The 19,433-nt window shown below is 39.1% G+C and overlaps 1 long non-coding RNA gene across 8 annotated transcripts in view; it reads right to left on the bottom strand.

Moving 5' to 3' along the window:
• Positions 1 to 22: 22 nt before the first annotated feature.
• The window catches only part of LOC308061608, a 40,762-nt gene continuing 21,351 nt past the window's right edge, over positions 23 to 19,433 (bottom strand). Inside the window, exons 2-3 of one of the 8 annotated variants that reach the window (XR_013927288.1) lie at positions 7,167 to 16,793; positions 23 to 6,872 (exon numbers count right to left, since the gene is read on the bottom strand). This is a non-coding gene — a long non-coding RNA (uncharacterized lncRNA). Of the gene's footprint in view, positions 16,794 to 19,433 lie in introns of all 8 variants that reach the window. The other 7 variants (XR_013927289.1, XR_013927290.1, XR_013927291.1 and 4 more) reach the window with 7 other exon arrangements.

The following is a 19,433-nucleotide window of genomic DNA, read 5'->3' as shown; positions in this document are numbered from 1 at the left end:
GGGTGGGGGGGGTGGGGGGGGTGGGGGGGAATTGTTGTCTAAACTCCCAAATTACCAAATGCTGATTTCATGTTTAAATATATACAAATCTGTGAATAAAGTTAGGTCAAGCTGGCGCACTCTCTAAAGCTGTTACGAATGAAGGGACCTAACCAAGGGAGTCAGCCTTAGAAGAATGAGAGACAAAGAACACAGTGAAAAGAACACCGTTATCTAAGTTACACAGAAAGAAGCCTTCAAGTCTAGCTATAAGAGGAGACCAGCTGAAAAGGTGTTGCAATCCACTGACATCAACAGAAAATTAGTGGAAAATAGGACAAAGGTAATTGTGGCAGTGGCAAATTGTGACCTCCAAGTCAAATAGCTCCCCGCAAAAGACGGCAAAACCCTGCTCGGAGAGCATGCATAGTTAGTAGTGCTATTTGAGGATGCGTACTAATTTGTGTTAGAAGCAAGAAACTATCCTGTGTCTGATGAATATGCAATGTACTGTGAAGTATAAAAAGTAAGCAAAGGAGGGGAGAAGTTAGGGAAAGCTCCATCGTGACTTCTGGGATCAGTTGATGGGCTGAACCTGTCTTCTCCCCCATAGGGACACCTGCCAGGTAAGAACTTTATTCTATGACTGACTCATGCCAGCTGTTATTAGTGTTTTTTTAAGCTTGCTGCTTGCTTTGCAGTCAGGGTATTATCACCGGCAAACTTGGAACCTTATTCTGTCACAAACTTGCATTTTGTATAATTAAAGATCTTTAGCTGAAGTTCATTTTGTATAAATGTCCAGGAATTTTGGTAGCTGTTATAAGGGTTTTGACTCAGTGATGCTGTCAGCAGGGGTCCCTGAACAGGTTACTCAAATCACTCTCCAATACAGTGGGCTGTCAAGACACAGGTAGTGGACAGGCTGGCCAGAGATAAGGGTCTAATCTTCCTTGGGAAACTGACAGGCTGATCAAATATAAAGGGTTCGAGGAATCCCCCCTTCTTAACGTGACAACCTCATTGGAGTTCATGCAAGACTTCTATTAACTATTGTGGACAATAGTATAAGGTAGTTTTACTCTTCTACCAATGACAGCTAATGAACTCCAGCCTACAGAAGAAACTCCTCTTATTAAGCTCCAAGGACATCAGTTTGTATTTGTGTTCATTTACTTTTGGGGACATGGCTAGATTAGCTTTAGTCTCTGCCCTGTCATTATTGTGTAGTGGACTCACTTATGCTTTCCTGTGTTCTTTTTATTTATACAGCTGAATATCCTTTTGCTATTTGTTTAATTTCCTTTACAAAGTCTGGCTAGACTGACTTTTGGCATGTCTCATTATCCCCATACGTCTTGATCTTCTAAACATGATTGCATTGCTGAGCAGGAGTTTTTCCTTTTCCTGGTGGGGTGTGTACTTATTCGTGTGATTTGTTTTGTGCTTTTTATTAAACCAGTGAGATCCAGAGCCCTATCCTAAAATTTTCCCCAGAGTTCAGAATATAAATTCCACACAGGTTTTTGTCCTTTTTACACAACAAGATTTCAAGTCTCCAGTTGCTACTCCTTGATCTTTTCAATGCAACTGACTTCACAAATCTTAAGATGTTCATTCACACCCCAGCTGCCAGCTGCCATGATACTTCCTCAGCAGTCAGAAAACAACTCCTGGCCACACAACCAATAGAGATATGTAGTAACATCTGACAAAACGCATGCACCAGCTCACCAACAGATGGCTTATCCTCCACTGCCACCTTCTTTGCATTGCCCACTGGCCCTAGTCTTAGATTCCCTAATAATTCCCTAACAATACTCACCCCATCTAGCTGGTCTTTCTGCTAGTTTTGAACAGATCTCATGCATGTCAGCCTGTCACTGTTCAAAGAAAGATCCACAGACCCAAGTCTGTTGCATACTCACTTATGAATCTTCTCTAAGAAATCCACATATATAATATCTCTCCTTGCCTATATTTTTGGTCTTTAAAATATCAAATTCATGGTACTTATGGTTTCAATGTCCTGTCAAAACCCATAAATTTTGATGATTAATTCATGTCATCAAATAGAGCTCTTTCTATGCATATCTATCTGCAGCCAAAGAGGACAATTCATCATCCCCACAAATCGCTGACCTATTTTCCTGACAATCCCTAGGAAATAAGTAATAGGTCATATTAACTTAGGTCATGTTAGGGAAAAAGGTCATATTACCCATCCTTGGGTGCCCATCACTCTATGACTGCTTTGCAAGCACACCCTGCCATGCATCCGGGTTGTGCTGGAGGTGGCTTGTTCCTTTTCAGCTACCAGCTGCTTCCTGACCTTTCTGACAAAAACTTAAGTCTAGTGAGCACTGCTCCCTTTTGCTGATGCTATTTTTCCTGAGCACTGCCGCCTGTTCTTGGTTTGATGAATGTCTCCTTCACCTCTTCCTGCTCTCTTTTCAGGCTTGCACATGGAAGTCCTTATACACTGTACGTGGGGGGTCCCGTCCTTGCCAGCTGACCCCCTGGCTCATGTCCATGCTCCCTGGCACCGCTTCAACACCCATTAACGTTCTTTTGGCAGCTCACCCTGACATGCATATTGGTGAATCCCTTTCACTCCCAGGAAACAGTGAGGCCAGAAGTGATCCTGGCCACAGACAAAACAATATACAGAGCATCCAGGAGTGTAATTGACCCTTGGCTCTTTCTAACACTGTGCAACACGCATGAGTTGATGTTTTGAAAATGCCCTGTACATTGGGCCGCACAGTGATGTGCATTAGAACAACTGGAACTACTCACTTAGCAGGGAACAGCCCAGGGGCTTCAGGGTCCGAAAGGCCACAGCAAAGGTATGTATTTAGACAGACTGAGGGGGCTCCAGTGCTCTATAATCAGTCTTGAGGGATGTAACTGCTATGACGAAGAATTAGGCTGGTAGGAGGAGTAGCAGTGTCCAGGCATGCAGACTTCACCTCTGCAATCATTCTATAGCTGCAAGGATGTCTTGACAAACAAACAAGGCTAGGCTACAAACCAATAGAGTTGCTTCAGGCTGCAAGAGAACAGTGGAAAGAATATCTGGAGAGGTGCCCATGGCACCAAAAGAAAAATTTTACAAGGTATTTTCAAGAATTCTTCTAGCTGTGCATACTGCTGCTTGGCAAAAGTACTGAACAAATCTTGCAGCCAATCACTGTTAAAATGTCACCATCTTTAATGCAAATAGGTTTACTTAGTACACGACCCCACAGGAAGTGCAAAAGTGGATTATTGACTCAGAAAATAAACCTATTAAGCTTTAAAATACAGGGAGAACATAAAAAAAAAATAAATCCCGCTGTAAAAAATTTCATTAGAAGCAGTACCTTCTCAAAATGTAAAAATTTTTGGACAGTAAGTACTGCAAAGCTTTCATTATCAATGCCATTATTATTGTTTATGCTGTATAATTAAGTTTAAGACTAGAAAAGTAAATGAGAAGTACTCAGTGAACCCATTAAAACAGCAACATTATCTGAAAAACAAATTCTAATAATGTATAAATTTAAATCTCATAATAATCTCATAATAGAAGAACTATTATTTCAGCATATACAGTGCTGGCATGGGGTGTAATTTAGCTTGAATCCAAGAGGTCTGTCAGACCAACCAATGCCCTGAGTGCCTTGATAAACTAGAACAGATGCATAATAAGATAACTCAGCTTCCTAAAGTTTCATCTGCCAGTGGGACCCACTTGGTACAGCCAGAGCCCTTTGCCAAGTCTACTTTCTCACACTGTATAGATGGCCTTGCTCCAGCAGCAGCTCTCATCTTCTATCCAGCTGCTACACACAATCTCAGAAAGAGAGTTTTTATTATGCATTAATTCCAAAGGACTACAAAGAACAATAGGACCTGCTAACTACTCCCTAGCAGGTCGTTCAGCACTTTTAGAAGCCCATTTTTAAAGGCTTAGAGGTGGCAAAACTCAGCTCTGCCCCCCCTCTCTTCACACAAATGGTTCAGTGAACCTTGAGCTCAAAAGAATGTGAGGGCTCACATCAGAAATCAGGTTTAGGATTTATTAAACTCTAGATTTTTAATAGAAAATTCTAACACTGTAGAAATACTGGTTTTCTTATGGGTAGTTCTTGAAATCATTGAACTTTGCAATTTTCTTTAGGAGTTTTTCTACATGTACATTTCCATTGCAGAGGCTTAACTTCTCACTTGAATTGCTCCTCTAAAGCTAGCCTAACCTCGAATGAGTCATGCTGTGAGGGTGAGGAGGCATCTGAGATTCAAGTGACTTGGATCTGCTGTCCTTGGCCATGTATGTCTCTTATTTCTAGGAAGCTCATCCCACAGTTCTGTGCAGTGCAGCAAGCCAAGGTTTTCTATCATTTCTATGCTGAAATATAGTAGGAGGACTTTTTTGAACTTTCTAGAGGGTATTTAAGCCTCTAAGTTTAGCCTGAAGAAAAGAAGGCTCTGGAGAGACCTTAACACAGCCTTTCAATATTTAGAGGGGGCTTATAAGATGAAGAAAGACTTCTTGCCAGATCCTGTAGTGACAGTACAAGGGGCAATGGTTTTAAACTGAAAGAGGGTAAATTTGGATTGGATATAAGGAATAAATTCTTTACAATGACAGTGGTGAAGCACTGAAACTAGATGCCCAGAGAAGCTGTGGGTGCCCAGTCCCTGGAAGTGTTCAAGGTCAGGTTGGCTAGGGCTTTGAGCAACCTGGTCTAGTTGAAGATGTCCCTGCTCATGGATCATCCCTTCCAACCCAACCCAATCTATGATTCTATGATTCTTTGTTTCTATGATTCCATTTATTTGTGAAAAGGCACAAAGGACTAGCAATACCAAAATACCAGCTTCACCTAAAGAGCAACACAACTTTGTTAGAAGTACTTACACAAGGATTTAAAATACTCTCTTTTTCTAGATGTCAGCTGTTGCTCGAACACGCAATGTTGCCTAGAAAAAAAATTCATGGGGACTTTTCATGGAGTAGGACTCACATGGGGAATCAAACCTCTGAAAAAGGACAGTCAGTCCTAGAATAAACAGTTCCATGAGCCTTCATTGCAAGGGTCCTTGCAATTGCCTGTTCTAAAGGATTCAGTGAGACTCCCCAAACCACTGTGCTGATGAATTCTTATGATCCAGAAATTTGCTTTGTGCAGTACAGTAGGCAGCCTTTCAGGGTCTGTACTGTGATGACATGATTCTGCATGTTTCTGACTGGATCCCATACATATTTATTATAAGTCTTCTATTTTGGTATATCCCAAAGTTGTCCTTCAGATTTGAGAGTCCTGTGTCTCAAAAATTTGCAGATTCTTTTGATATATTTTATGCAAGTGATGCATATCTTGCATTTTTTAATATTTCCACATTCATGTTCAGATTATTTCTGTCATCTACAGAGAAAAAATTCAGCGTTCCATTAGCTTGGAGGTTTCTTTTTATTGAAAACACAATAAATAATGTCTTAAAGTGAAGAAATAATGGTGTAAACATGTATAAATCCTGATTATTCAGAAACATTCTGAATTTATTACTTTAAAACTCCCAGGAAGTAAAAGAAATTAATTTGGTATTTTATATTAATAAACAATTCTCTCTTTCTTACTTTGGCTACTCAATACATGTAAAGAGTATGATTTTGAAATAAACTCCTTAAATGTAATACATTAACCTACATTAAGACAGCCTTTTGTTTAATTAATGAAATTGTTTCCAAATACTCCACATTTCTTACTGCAACAAATCAGCATTGTCCAGACACTCTAACTGGAGATTACACATGCACATATACTCCTGGTTAAGCACCCTAAAAAAAAACCCAACACACCACAACTTGAATTTCTGTTTCAGTACCCTACTGCATTAAACTGGCTGATTCCATATTTTGGGGTTTGTGAATCTGAGATGTGATAAATTGGATATAAACCCTGTCCCTTTTATAGGTCATGAATAGGGCACTTATTTTTGTTATATGATCTCAATCCTATGGTGAAAGACAATGTTCCCTAGTTTGATTAATTTAGTGAAAATTTTGCTTCTATAGTGAGCATGGTGAGCATGGAGACAAGATTTCTGGATTATAGTCTTGGAGGCAACTAAATTATCCATGACATTTTATGAGTTCTTTCAGCATTACAAGGCTGGATTATGGTGAAAATTAATGATTTTCATACCAGGTCCTTCAAATCAAATACTGTTCACCTAGTCAAAAGTGAGTTAATTTTCAAACTATGTACTTTCTCCAATCAGCTATCAACAGACTCTGGAAAAACAAGTTTTAAACTTGAATATCAATGAAGAAAAAGTTCAAACACTTTGGAGTAAAAAAAAAAAAACGTTTTAGTACGGGATTTTTTCAGCACAAATCCAGACATGTGAAAGATATTTTTATGTCTTTTTTATAGTAAGTTTCAGAGTGAAGCCAACCAATCTGCAAAAATTGCACATGTAAGTGAGCAAATATTCCTGCTATTGCCTGTGCTGTTTGATCTCACAGTCTAGAAGAGAAGCAGAACTATATTTAATGACTCCTGCAGCCAGAATTTCGATTTAAAAAACCATCCCTGAGCTCTGTTGTTCTTTGAAATATGAAACCCCCATCTCATTTTCCTGCTCAGAGAGCTTGAAACTGATGACGTCAAGATCCTTCCATTAAATCGCTGACAGGTAGCCGGCTGCCAGGATTCCAGACGGGACCCAAATTCACAAGGCGTCAGGGATGGAGGTTAATGTCCACACACAAGTCTTATAACAGCCAAATACAGAAGAGAAGGTTTTCGAGAAGCAACTTCCACAAGGATGTCAGAAGCAGAAATTAGGGAATGAAGGAGATATGCTTCAGCCCCTTGTACTTCCATGGTAGGTGATGAAGTCTATAATTAAAAGCAGTCTAAGGATACTGTTAAGTGACAGAAATACTGGAGACAATTTGTCAGCACCTGGATTACCAGGCCCACAAAAATAAATTATTCATGGGTTGCTTATGTGTTATGTCACCATCATGAAACAGTTTTGTTAGTACTAGCTTTACTGTTTCATTTCTTGGGCTGAATAGCAGATTTGTCACTCCCACAAAAACTTTCACATTTTCTGTTTAAGAGAATCTGAGGTTCATCACTGTAATGCAAAAAGTATAAATATTACTTTTTTGGGAGTTTTGTCTTTACCTGTGTAAAAAGAAGGAGTCTTCATGTACATTCCTATGTTGTAGTGGTGAGTGGTAAGACAACACAGAAGCCAAAGCCCCTTCAGGTGCTCTTATTCCAGTAAAGTCTCACACAGGTTAATGTGGGACAGATGATAATAGAAGACTGCAGAGCTGGTCAAGAAAAGAAGATAACTGAGTCCAGAACAAGAGCAGTGCCAATAAAGAAAAGTAAAATTTATAGAGTTTATGGGCACTGAATGGAGTAATAGGGAATTGTGTATCTATAGAAGCAAAGCAGGAGAAAACAGTAAAAGCTTTCACCAATATTCTGTGCACAACAGTGATACTCTTGTGCTGGGGTGGAGCACAGCATGATAATAAGGAGTTTACCTACATTTCCTGCTTAGCGCTCCTCCATGTTTTCCCCTGCTTCATGTTCGTGTGCTTCAAAAGATAGGTGACACCAGTTTATACTAGCTTGAACTTACTCCTGCTATATCCGCTCTGCAAGTATCTTGTTTAACTTGAAATGCAAAACCATCTCACATTCCAGGACCTAAATGTCTACACAGATAGTGTAAGAAGTGAGCCAATTGCTGTTCAGATGATGAGTTGTGATTTCATAAACATTTAGTGATAGGAAAGTTTGTTTGTATTCCTGTCCTAGCCCATCATCTTAACTAAATTTAAAATTTCATCTATAATATCCTTTAACTATGGACATCTCTGTTTTATAAAGATGAACTCTATTTCCTGAAAGTGCATGGTGAAGCATTGTTTTCATGTGCAATATCTTGATTATATTTTGCAAAGAGGGATTTCTGTCTCTGCGACATCGTAACAAAAATCACATACCATGTATGAATGCATCATTTAAAGTTGCATAGGTTTATGGCATACTGTGACAGCTTTTTCTCTCCAGAGTCCGCTGGTAGTTTGATAATGGTTTTAGACCTTGACATGAGTGCCTTCGGGCATTTGACCTACACGGGACACCTACCAGCAAATTATGTTGACTGTAAATAAGGAAAAAACATACATGAAACATAAATCTTCCTTTCTTGCTAACAGAAGAAAGTGGTAAAAAGTGTCCTTGATTACTGATATACAGAGAACCTGAGAAACCAAAAGGCTGTTTGCAGCGATATGGCAAAATGCTGATGGAAAATCACTTTGGCAGCATGTGAGGAAACGGGGAAGTGAACAAAAGACAAAAGAAACAGTCCATGTAAAACTTCCTGCTTGCATAAAAATCCCGCATCGACCTTCCTATCTCTATGGAAATTGCAAGATAAATAGTTTAACCCTCAGATTTATCATTTTCAAGTGACTAAAACTTATAAAATGCTTCCAGAATTGAGGGGTCATATATGCTAACAGGCCCACAGCATGACACTAACACAAGATGGGGAATGCAGAAGTGCCATAGCAACGAGGTGTTGGTAAAGGTCTTGTTTGAAATATCATGTACTAGGCTGGTCATCTATGCTCAAGAAAGAAAAAATTGAACTGGAAGAGAAGCAGAACCTATGGAATTGATTAAGTAAAGAGAAAACCATACAATGAGGCCTTGCAGAGTTTCCATTGTTTAGCCAAGAAAAACAAGATATGGAAGAGGATACAAGGACTCTAGAAATATGTCTTTGGATGAATATCAAGGAGAAAAAGTATATCTCAAGCTAAATAGAAGCACTAACATAAAATCAAATTACTGTAAACTGGTTATGAATAAATCTATTCTGGAAATTCCTGATATTTGAACAGCAAACTTTTAAGAATAGCCACATAAGCTATGGGAGAAAGTGAAGCTAAATTTGTTTTAAGATGAACTTCAGAAAAGAAAGAGCTGTATAACAGAGAAAGTGTCTGGGCCTAGGAAGCTGGTGGCTCACTTCAGTCCTCTAGACAGAGGCAACTAGTGCCGTGTCCTCGGACACTGCTCCCAGCCTCCAGCTGCCAGCTCAGGGAAGTTCTTCTACAAGATCTAAGTAGTATTTGCCAGACGTGCAGATTTTTTTATCTAAGATACAGCATCTCAAATGGCATTAGGCAACCATGTGTAAGCTTCTGAATCAGGCTGTGAGCATGGGCAATCAGACTTCAGATATGTCATGTGTTACGTAGGCAGAGACTTATCCTAAGTACCTGGATCTTTATGAGCTTGTATTGCATCTGTAATGTGTTCTCAAGGCTTTTTACTTGTCACATTTGGAGGCCAGGGAGGATTTCCACATGTGAATGTTCTAGTTTCTAAGTGAGGCAGATTTTGCTTTCAGCTTTGAAGCTGAAAATGTTCACCATAGCTGAGGGAGGAAGTTTACAAGATACGTTTGAGGGTCACATTGCTTCAGGCTGCTGCTAAGGGTTAAAGAAAATACTGATCAAGAGAGAGGTTTTTCTGCCCAGTTTGGTTTAAAGGGTCTTTTTTCTCTTGCCTTTCTGTATAGAAAGTAGTTGGTCTTTGAGGACATTTTGTTTAACAGATACTATGCTAGTCCAAAGACTGGAGATGTTCGTTTCTCGCTTACGCTTCCCTTGGCACAGCTGTGACACAGCCTGCATAAGACTATAAATTCAGTACAGGGTGATGGACATGCTTTGCAGTCTAGAGTGTTAGGTACATGTGGAATCTCTGCAGCCTTTTGAACCTGAGATTTTTCCTCGGTTGCCCACAGTTCTGGGTGTTCTGACCTGGATGAACCGGACTGTACAGATCATGACCTAAACTGTCTTTCCCAGCCATATGCTCCTATTTTTATGTCCATATATGTATAATCAATCACAATCAATACTGCATGCTGGGAGAACTTGCATTAGGCTGCCCTGAATTTTCTGTGAATTCTAGCAGTACGTATTTTTACACTTATTAGCTCACTCCTGGACATCTTTTTCCGTGTAACAGAATAAATAATTGTTATTTTATTTTAGATGTTCAGTGTCTTTGTTGTGGACTGCTTCTTTGCAGGAAACACCTCAATGATAATTTTTTTATATTATTTCTTTCTTTTTTAATAGAAGTCACATACATACTGGGTATACTTGAAAAATTCTTAGGAAGGTGCATTGCCACAGTTGCATATTTGAAAGTATCCACACAAGTGTAAGTATAAAATAGCTGTATGCACAGAGAATGTAACCTATACTATATTAAGCTGTGAGCATTGCGTGTGCCACCTGGTTGTTTTACCAGAGGCTCATATGTGATTATGGAGGAGATAAGTCTAAATGGCGAGGTAGAATTAAAAACCAAGAAATAAAACATTTAGAGATACAATGTTTCTGCAAAAAAACTTTCAACATACTTAATATCTGGGAGATGAATGGGAAAATGTATACCTGACTACATTTTCCCAGGAAAATGAAAACTGGGATCTCAAGATCTTGGCCCTTTGAGTCAAAACTCCCTTCAAGAGAGGAGACTCTGGAAGCAGGAAGACAAAGCTACTTCCTGAGACAGCAGCTGTGTCAGGAGGAGACTGAATGTGAATCTGAGTTGTCACAGGAATGAGATGCTGAGTCAGAGCACCCTTATGGGAAATGCCCCAGTTTAGGATGGGCTTGGGTTTGCCAGGAAAAGTGAGCCAGCACGTAAGCCGTGATGCTGATCCACCATCATCCTCATCTGGGTGTGATGAAGCAGATAGCGATCCTGGTGCAGAGAGCTGTAGCTATCTTTTCCTGTATCTCTGTCATTAGTCACAGCTCCCACCTGGGACCTGGTAGCTGACTGCATGTGAACCAGGCCAAAATCAACAGACTAGCTACAATCACAGAATGTAGGAATATATTAAAGGAAGCTGGAATTACGCTAGCTGTCACTTCTCATATTTTAGATTATTGCCCTGTAACTGGGAATAGAGGCTGCTGGAGCTGAAACAAGTGTACACAGGTACAAATGTTTCCCCCTGCTCCTCTGTGTTTTAAGCCATGTTCAGGGGTAGCTGAAAGCTCTCTTTGACCTTGCCCTGAAATGGGCTAGAAGTGCTCACTGAGGTCCAAGAGACCTCAGCTGCTTACCTTCTGGTGCCAAGTTGAGATCGAGACCCTGACTGAATCCACGTGTCTGGACTTTTTGGTCATTGACATGCTAAATCTGGATACAAATTTAGTATGTCAGTAGGTGTGTTGATGACAGAGCTCGGAATTAACGTTCAGCCATAAAACTATCATAACTTCCTATGACGCAGAGAGGCAGGGCAGAGGGAGTCTGAAGACAGCTGTGGATGGCTAACAACTGGATAGTGCTGAACTGTATGTAGGAAGATTACAACATATCCAGTGTGGATTATTTTATTGCTGTTTTCTTATGTCATGCAGTGTTACTGTGAACAGTATCTTGAAAAGGCTGTTAAGTCACCGTCTGCTCCTGCTCGCAGTTCCCAAGAGAAGAACAGCAGGTACGGCATGTAACCCAGGCTTACTGAAGCAATGTCAGCTTAGCAATCAGGCACCTAACATCCAAGCTCTCTTCCAAAAGTGTAAGAGCCACTGCATTCACTCCCAGGCAAGTGACATCCCCTAAAGTCACATTCAATCAGACAGCGGTATGGGTGGAAGGACAATATTTTGGAAGTTCTTTTAGCTTTGTCTTAGCAAAAGACTGGTAACATTTCTGTTAACAAAGCTTACATCTCATCTTTTCTGGATTCATTGCATATTTATATGCTTTGGTGCCTCTTCAAGGAAACTGGTGACACCTCCTATTTTCTTCATGATAGTTACATCAGTTTTACAAGACATGATCAAAGAGCTTGTCTTTAGCATTGTTTCTAAGTAGAGCTTTTGTTATTACATATCCTCTCCAGAAAAAACAACTTCGTATCTCCTGAGAATGTAACAGATCCACAAACCGTATCTAATTGCAGATTCAATGTAATTGGCTTTCTTGTGCATTCAGTGCACCAAAGCACTGCTATCAGGTCTGCTTTGCACCATGTTCTGGTGAAAAGAGGTCCAACAGAAGAGTTCCCTTCCCTTCAGGAATACAGAAACAAACAAGGGAGTTCGATAAACACAGGCTGGAGATAGAAATAAACTTTTTGGAGGTATTCTTCCTTTCTCGTATCTGTGAAAATAGGGGTCAGATCATAGGTAGTATATTTGTTCCTGTTAGTTCATTTTCGTTTTTCCACAACCTGAATTGTCTTTCTCCTCTTTCCTTCCCCAGGGAGGTTCAGCCTGTGAATCCCAAAGTAGTGCTTACCTGATTATTACTCTCCTACTACCATCCAGAAGGTTAACTACTAGAAACACAGGTAAAAGAAGGGCAGTGGTATGGCTCATATTGTTCTAACACCAATTAAAGTCAGTAGAAAGACTTACACTGACCCCCATGTTTTGGTGAAGTTGGACTTTTATAGCTTGAGTTTGAAAACTGGGTCAAAGAAAACAAACTGTAACTTAAGATCTGACATTGTGTAAACCAAAATCAAATACTAAGCAAAAAAATCTTTGAAACGTTAAAAAAAAAATACCCTTGAATCAACTGCTTGGAATTAAATATTGTTATAACCATATTAGATATCATATGTGGCAAATTTCTTTTGTCCATTAGTAAAAAATCAAAATCAATAAAGATTTTTTTAAAAAAGAATGGACATTTCTTATTCCATTTGGCAGAGCACTGAGTAGCAGGCTACTTGCACAGGCATGATCATCTCACAAGTCTTATTTTCTCTAGTGCTACAGTTGTCCTTGAATTTTGATTTCAGGGTACCACTTTCCTCAGACCTACATCCCAGGCCTTATTGCTTTGCCAGCAACTGGTTGCACACATCAGTCTAGGGAACTAAAGGCCAGTTTCTGGAAGGCAGACTTATAGAAAACAACTGACAATGAATCCCTGAAGTTAGTAGGTGTTAGTCATTAAAATTGTTCTTAATGAATGAATCTCACAACACCGAAAGTAGTACTCACCAGACAATGAGGGAAGTGGCAGGATGTACTCACACAAAGCATAGAAATGACACGACAAAAAACACCATCTAGGTTGTAGCAGCATCTGCTTCTGCTCATTCTAAAGAATTATAAAGGGTTAACATTTATTGCAACGTAATTAAGCACAGAGAAAAATAGAAGGTGATAAGCAATGTTTGCTTCCACATGCCACAAACAGAGACAAGATACATAAATACAAAAGGGAAGGGTAAGTTGCAATGAAGGTTAACTTCTCACAGACCTTAATGCATGCGTAGATGTTCAGGTCAGATCTCTTCAATCAGAGACAAAATATTGAATTTAATTCATTTAAGCTATATCTAACCTCAGCAAGCAGTGTTTCACAAGGAGAGAATCTGGGAGGTAGAAGAGTTGACCACAAGGATGTGATGTCCACATTCAGTTTAAAGTTCTTGCTGAAAACTAGATCTAGTCTGATCCCACTTGTTCAACACCCATTAGCAGTGGGAGTGCAGATATCTTCCTGCAGCATTTCTACCAGATTAGTTTTATTGAAAAAAAAATAAAAATCCAGTCTGCATGCTCCAAGACCAATTCATAGGGTGAACTCTGAGACAGCAAGGAATTGACAAACTCTCTTTTGATCCAAACTAGAAAAATAAGTCCATTGATGTGTCTACCTCATGTCTATAGTGTTTATCCAGATGTATCTTTTGGGCATTCACATCTGTGAGACTACATTCCCAGTCTCCTTCAATTGCAAAGTAAGATACCATTATTAAGGTATTATAACACAGTAGCTCTTACATTTCGTTGGCTGTGGTTTTCTTGAAGCCCATAAAACAGTCATGTCTTCCTTTCTGCTAAGAACTTGCCTGATTCAGCACCTGCTGAACTCTGTGAAAGTCCTTCTGGTGACTTCAAGCAATTGTGGAACAGCCCCCAGGTAAACTGCTCATTCAGGTGCTTTGAGTTGGATTTTCAAGTGAATTTGATTGTTATTCAGTAGTGCTGCTTTGTCTCAGAACCACTGCTGGACCTATTTTATATTGGCAGGAGCAAAGATTCCTTCTGCTCAGAAGCCAGGAGATGGTATAGAGCCAGCTGCAGTTTCTGTAGTTCCAGCACTTTTCCAACACCTTCCAACACCAACATCTTGGCACCTGCTGCAGCAAAGTCTGACTATAGGAACAGGATCAGTTATTATATCTACTTTTCTCCACAGTAACATCTTTTTTCATATTTCCATGACTAGGTGTGTTTGGTATTGCCCTTTATTAGCCCAAGTCTGGCAAAAGTCTAATTTCATAGCCAGTACAAATACCATGGAAATTTAATGAAGAGTCAAATATTCACCTGTGTGAAACTCACCGTTACTCCATGCCTCATGTTGGTCTGTCTAATGCTTTTCTTCCCTCTGTGTCCACATTTTTACACCATTACATCGTGAGGCATGTAACACAGTAAAGTACCGCCAGCAAAAGCCACATCTCTGTCCATGGAACATATTCCTTTTCACTCAGCAGTTTCTCTGCTGCAGCAGGTATGGTTCATATCCTCTGACTGAAAAGCAGGTCCCTGGAGGAAAGTGGCTGCTGCTCATAAAAATACACTGTCAGGCAAAAATGATGCATTCTTTGGTTTTAATATTTAGTATGATCCCATGATGACCCCCAGCCCACATACCAGGAACTTCTAACCTGGATGATGCTGGGCAACAGAGAGAATTAGTTAAACAAATGGGGCTTTTTTTGTTCAGCAAGTCACTCCCTGTGTGTTCTACCACTGAGCTTTTTTATTGCAGAGTAGGTTTGTTTGAAGTAAAACTGACAGAAAATTTTGTGATAAGATAGTTGTTTGTCAGAAACTGTTGATCTGTCCAAATAGAAAAGTATGACTGAGAAGCACTCACACTACTTGTAAAGGACAAGGCTTATCTGGTCAAATTCAGACGGAAGACAGATGTTCACTGACCTTAAAAGAGTTTCAGGCAGGCACGTGGGAGTAAGAATCCAACCATGACGTTCTTGCTTTGCTTATTTCAGTCCATGGATCTGAACCTCACACTCCCACACACCCAGCAGGTTTTCTGCTTTCTGGACTATTAAGTCATCTTCCCTTATGCTCTCTCCAAACAGATAATGCAGTTAACCATGTGAAGTGGAGTATGTCCAATACGAATGACTGAGAGAAGCACAGAGATTTACTCAATAACACGTTTCAGATGTTTGGTTAAAATCTACCCCTCCAGGGTTCAAACACCTTTCAGTAATATCCTACAAAAAGGTAAACATGTCAAGTGAAATGTAGACAGAAAAAAAGACTGAAGTTAAAATTCTTTGGCATGTTCAGAGATCTAGATTTCCAATATGCCAGCTCTCAAGATACTTCATAATATGGGATAGATAGGTCTGCCACCTTCTACTAGCAACCTGGAAATGACCTAATGTAATTTCTAAGTATAATATCTATACACACACCCCAAAATATAAAATCTGCACAAGAAATCAGAAAGGGAAAAGGAAAATAGTTTTTCATTGTGTTCTTGCATAACACAGTTTTCTGTAACACAGGAGTGGGACAATCAGTAATGCTGTGCACTCACATAATCCTTTGAGATCTCATATTCCTTTAAAAAAGTTAATAAACTCATATCTGTGGATTCCTTGAGGTAGGTATTTTCCTCTTTGTGAAGATGAGAAAAATGTAGTATAGAGGTAGTAGGTTCTCCATATCAGATAAAAGGTCATTGGCAGAACCACAGAAAGAACCTGTATATATAGCCCTCAGCCTTACCTATGACATTATCCTTCTCCATAAAGTATTCTTCCTTCCAAAGGTATCACAGTCAGAGTTGAATGGAAAGATGCTCTTTCACCTCATCTATGTTGAGGTTTCTCCTTTTCTCCTGTTACATGAGATGGGTTCGAGTACTGCCTGTGAAGCAAGGGAGAATTACCCAGATCATCTAGTCCTCTGTTTTTAAAGTGTATCCCTAATCAAAGCAATATGAAGTATTTTAACCTTGGATCTCCTTTCCTAATGCTGAGCAGGCTCTACTGTACACAGGATATATTTGGGTGGGTTTTTTTATTAACAGTTTTTTCATTAGAGCATCACATTTCAGCAAACTATTTAAATGAATTCCTTTTTTCCAATGAAAAAACATTTTGCTGAGAAATTTCTAAGCACTTGACTTTCAGAATAAGTTAATAACCTGGACTTAAAACCTGAATTCCTTCCTGAAGGCATATTTCATCCTCTCAAGGATTTGATCTGCCACATAAAAAAAAAATGGGGAGTAGCACTAGAAATAACAATGGTTTATCATTTGTATTTTGTTAGGAAAGCAATTTTATTCATAGCAAAAATCACCTAGGAACTTTCTTTTGACTGCAGTGACATCTGCTGGTACTCAGAAAATTTTCTGAATATGAAGTGAGAATAAACATGTCAAAAAGACACTGGGTATGGATGGGGCCTAGCAGCTTGACTTTTTATTTCTAAGTAGGAGAGCCAAAAAACCCCAGACATTCCAGGGTTCAGGCATGTATCCTCCCAAGGACTTCAGGCTTGCTCATGTTTCTTGATGTAAGGAGAAATGGTCCAAGTGGAGGAGCCCAGGTTCAGCAGTGTTTTAAAAGGCAAAGAAACCTGATTACCTGATACATGGGAAGCAGGGGAGCAACTTGTTGCTCACTTTCTATTCCAGAGTGAATGAAAAGAAGGGAAAAGACTGCAACTTTTCCTGTGGGAAAAAAAGAGGGAAGAATTTAAGAATGCAGAGGGGTCTGCAGAAGCAGCATCACTGGTAGAGGTAGAGGTAGAGGTAGAGGTAGAGGTAGAGGCAGAGGCAGAGGCAGAGGCAGAGGTAGAGGTAGAGGCAGAGGCAGAGGTAGAGGTAGAGGCAGAGGCAGAGGTAGAGGTAGAGGTAGAGGTAGAGGTAGAGGTAGAGATAGGCTAATGCCTAGAGCTGTCAGACATCTCCCATCCTGAGGCATTGAAATGAAACACAAATAGAGTGAAACTAGTACAGTGGTAAGCTAAAAAACTGAAACCCTGCACAGATCACCCTTGAGCATCTAAACCACATGTCATGTTTTCTTTGTGTGTGCCCATCCCCTCAATTGGATTCTTGATGGCATTGGGGATGTTTACATCTTCCTGCTCTTCACTAACACAGTCCTTGTTCTGCCTCTACCTTTCAAAGAGATAGTGGGCAGCTAAAAAATACTATATAGGAGCTAAGGAATTTTATAAGACACTCAGATAGGTATTTTTCATTGTAAATTCTCTTTAAATGTTTTGTTCTTTTTGGATTTAACTGTAAATTCATAACAAGAAGCCTATAAGATACATTAAACTTCTGCAGCATCACAAAACATGATTTTGAAGCAACATGATGTATAGTAACACACTCAAAAGTTATTTATACATAAGGATCCCCCTCATTTTATTTGTCAAGCAAACAGAAAATCTTATATACTTTAATTACACTCTATTTGGCAATATGCACAATGGAGAAAGTATTTTAAAATATGTCCTTTTCTTAATAATGCAGAATAATGGTATATAAGTATTTTAAAAAACAGTAATGAATATATTCAGATATCAAATACTTACTAGGTCTTTCCGAAATGACTGAGAAATACATCAAGAAATATTGTCCAAAGACAATAATTTGATGCTAGTCAAAGTAAGAAAGCTGCATTATCTAATGCATTAAATTATTCTGTTACCCTCTGCCTTTCAGTTAAAATCAAGAAGATGTATGTTGATAAGGATAGTGGGTCATCTCTCTGGACTCTGCGATCTTCCACATTACCCAGGAATCTATCCTGTAGCCATTTGGAGAAACACTGGGAGCAAATGAGTTATGAGTCATGTGAAGAAGAAAAGGCATGACACAAATTTTGAAATTAAATGCAAAGGGAAATGACAAGTACTGGAAATACAAACTGCCTAATAAGCAACTGACAGTGAAACAAGGCAAATGCTGGAAATGGCAAATAATGAAAGAAGACAGATACTGCGAAGAAAACACAATAAAAGAAGAGAATTAAAACAAACACAGAACTAATGGTATCATTGATCCTAAGGAATTTTGAAAGGGTAGAACAAAAATACTGAAACAAGCGAAGCTCTAGGGAAAATGCTAGATTAAGGCGAAGTACAAAATAAGAGATCAAAAGATTCACTTAGAGGCTTGAAAGAAGCATCAGAGTTGTCATTTATGGACTCTGACTCTGTCCACTGTTTTTTGTGTAACTTCACTATACTCTATTCTACTCTATTTGTTTCCTGGCATATAAGTACATGCAGATACTGTTTCCAGGACTGTGGAACATTTTTAAGATTTTTGGCCATTGTTTTAAATGTGGTCATTCAGTCTTTAATTTACACCTTGAGTAATCTTAATAAGCCACAGAAACTACACTTGCTAAGCAAGGCAGAAATTTCTCCAAGTTCATTTATTGATTCTTTAGAAAAAAAATAGAAGACAGCATAAAAATAAAGATGAAAGGCCACAGACTCAGATGAGATATATTATCAGTGCAGGTAGATGGGCTTCTGATTTGTATTAGTTAGGAAACTCACATTGAGGTTCTGTCACTGTAAGAGAACTTCTGAGTGTGACATCTGCTAAGGGGGCAAGGTCTAGGGAGGAAACAGATTTGTAATTAAAAGCATTATTTACTCAGCCTAACCTAAGGCATCTTTGTCAGGCATCTCCTCGGAGTCACGTGTGACTGGAGACTGCATTGACTTTACACAGAACCAAGGGAAAGATACACCAAAACTGAAAAGGCTTAGAACTAGCTACGCCAACACTGCTACGAAAAAGTACTAGTGTGAAACTAATATACTAACATGAGAATAGTGGACATCTCAAGGAAAAGGTAGAAATTAGCTTTCCCAGCTCTCATAGTCTTGCCTGACTTCAGTACAACTAATCATGGGATATTAATGGCATGAATTCCATCCTTTAAATAAAAGTTGGCAGCATTGTAGAGCCCAGTTGATTTTAGAGGACAATCATGAAGCATTCTGAGAACAGGTTCCCTCTATCTTAATGCTGCAGTTATGCGTCTGTGTAGCTTTATATATAGGCATAAACCTAAAAATTTACAGACGTGTCTGATGGAACAGACTAGGAACTGGAAATACAGATTTTTTTTTCACTTGCATTAAAAATATTTTACATTGTTGCTTCATATTTTCAAAGAGCCTTCAAGTGAAGACCATCGTCTAAGTGAAGTAATCATCCAAAAACTGAGTATATGTAAGAATCAACTGCTAAGTGTAGCCTGCAAAGAAATGTATCTTTTTGCCCTTTTACTCTATTTTACAAGGAGTTTTGGTTTCTTGTCAATATAATTTGTCAGTT

Source organism: Falco punctatus, assembly GCF_963210335.1.
Source record: "Falco punctatus genome assembly, chromosome: 3".
Classification (NCBI taxonomy): domain Eukaryota; kingdom Metazoa; phylum Chordata; class Aves; order Falconiformes; family Falconidae; genus Falco; species Falco punctatus.
The sequence above is the reverse complement of the archived record's forward strand: the minus strand, read 5'-3'. Positions and strand labels throughout refer to the sequence as shown.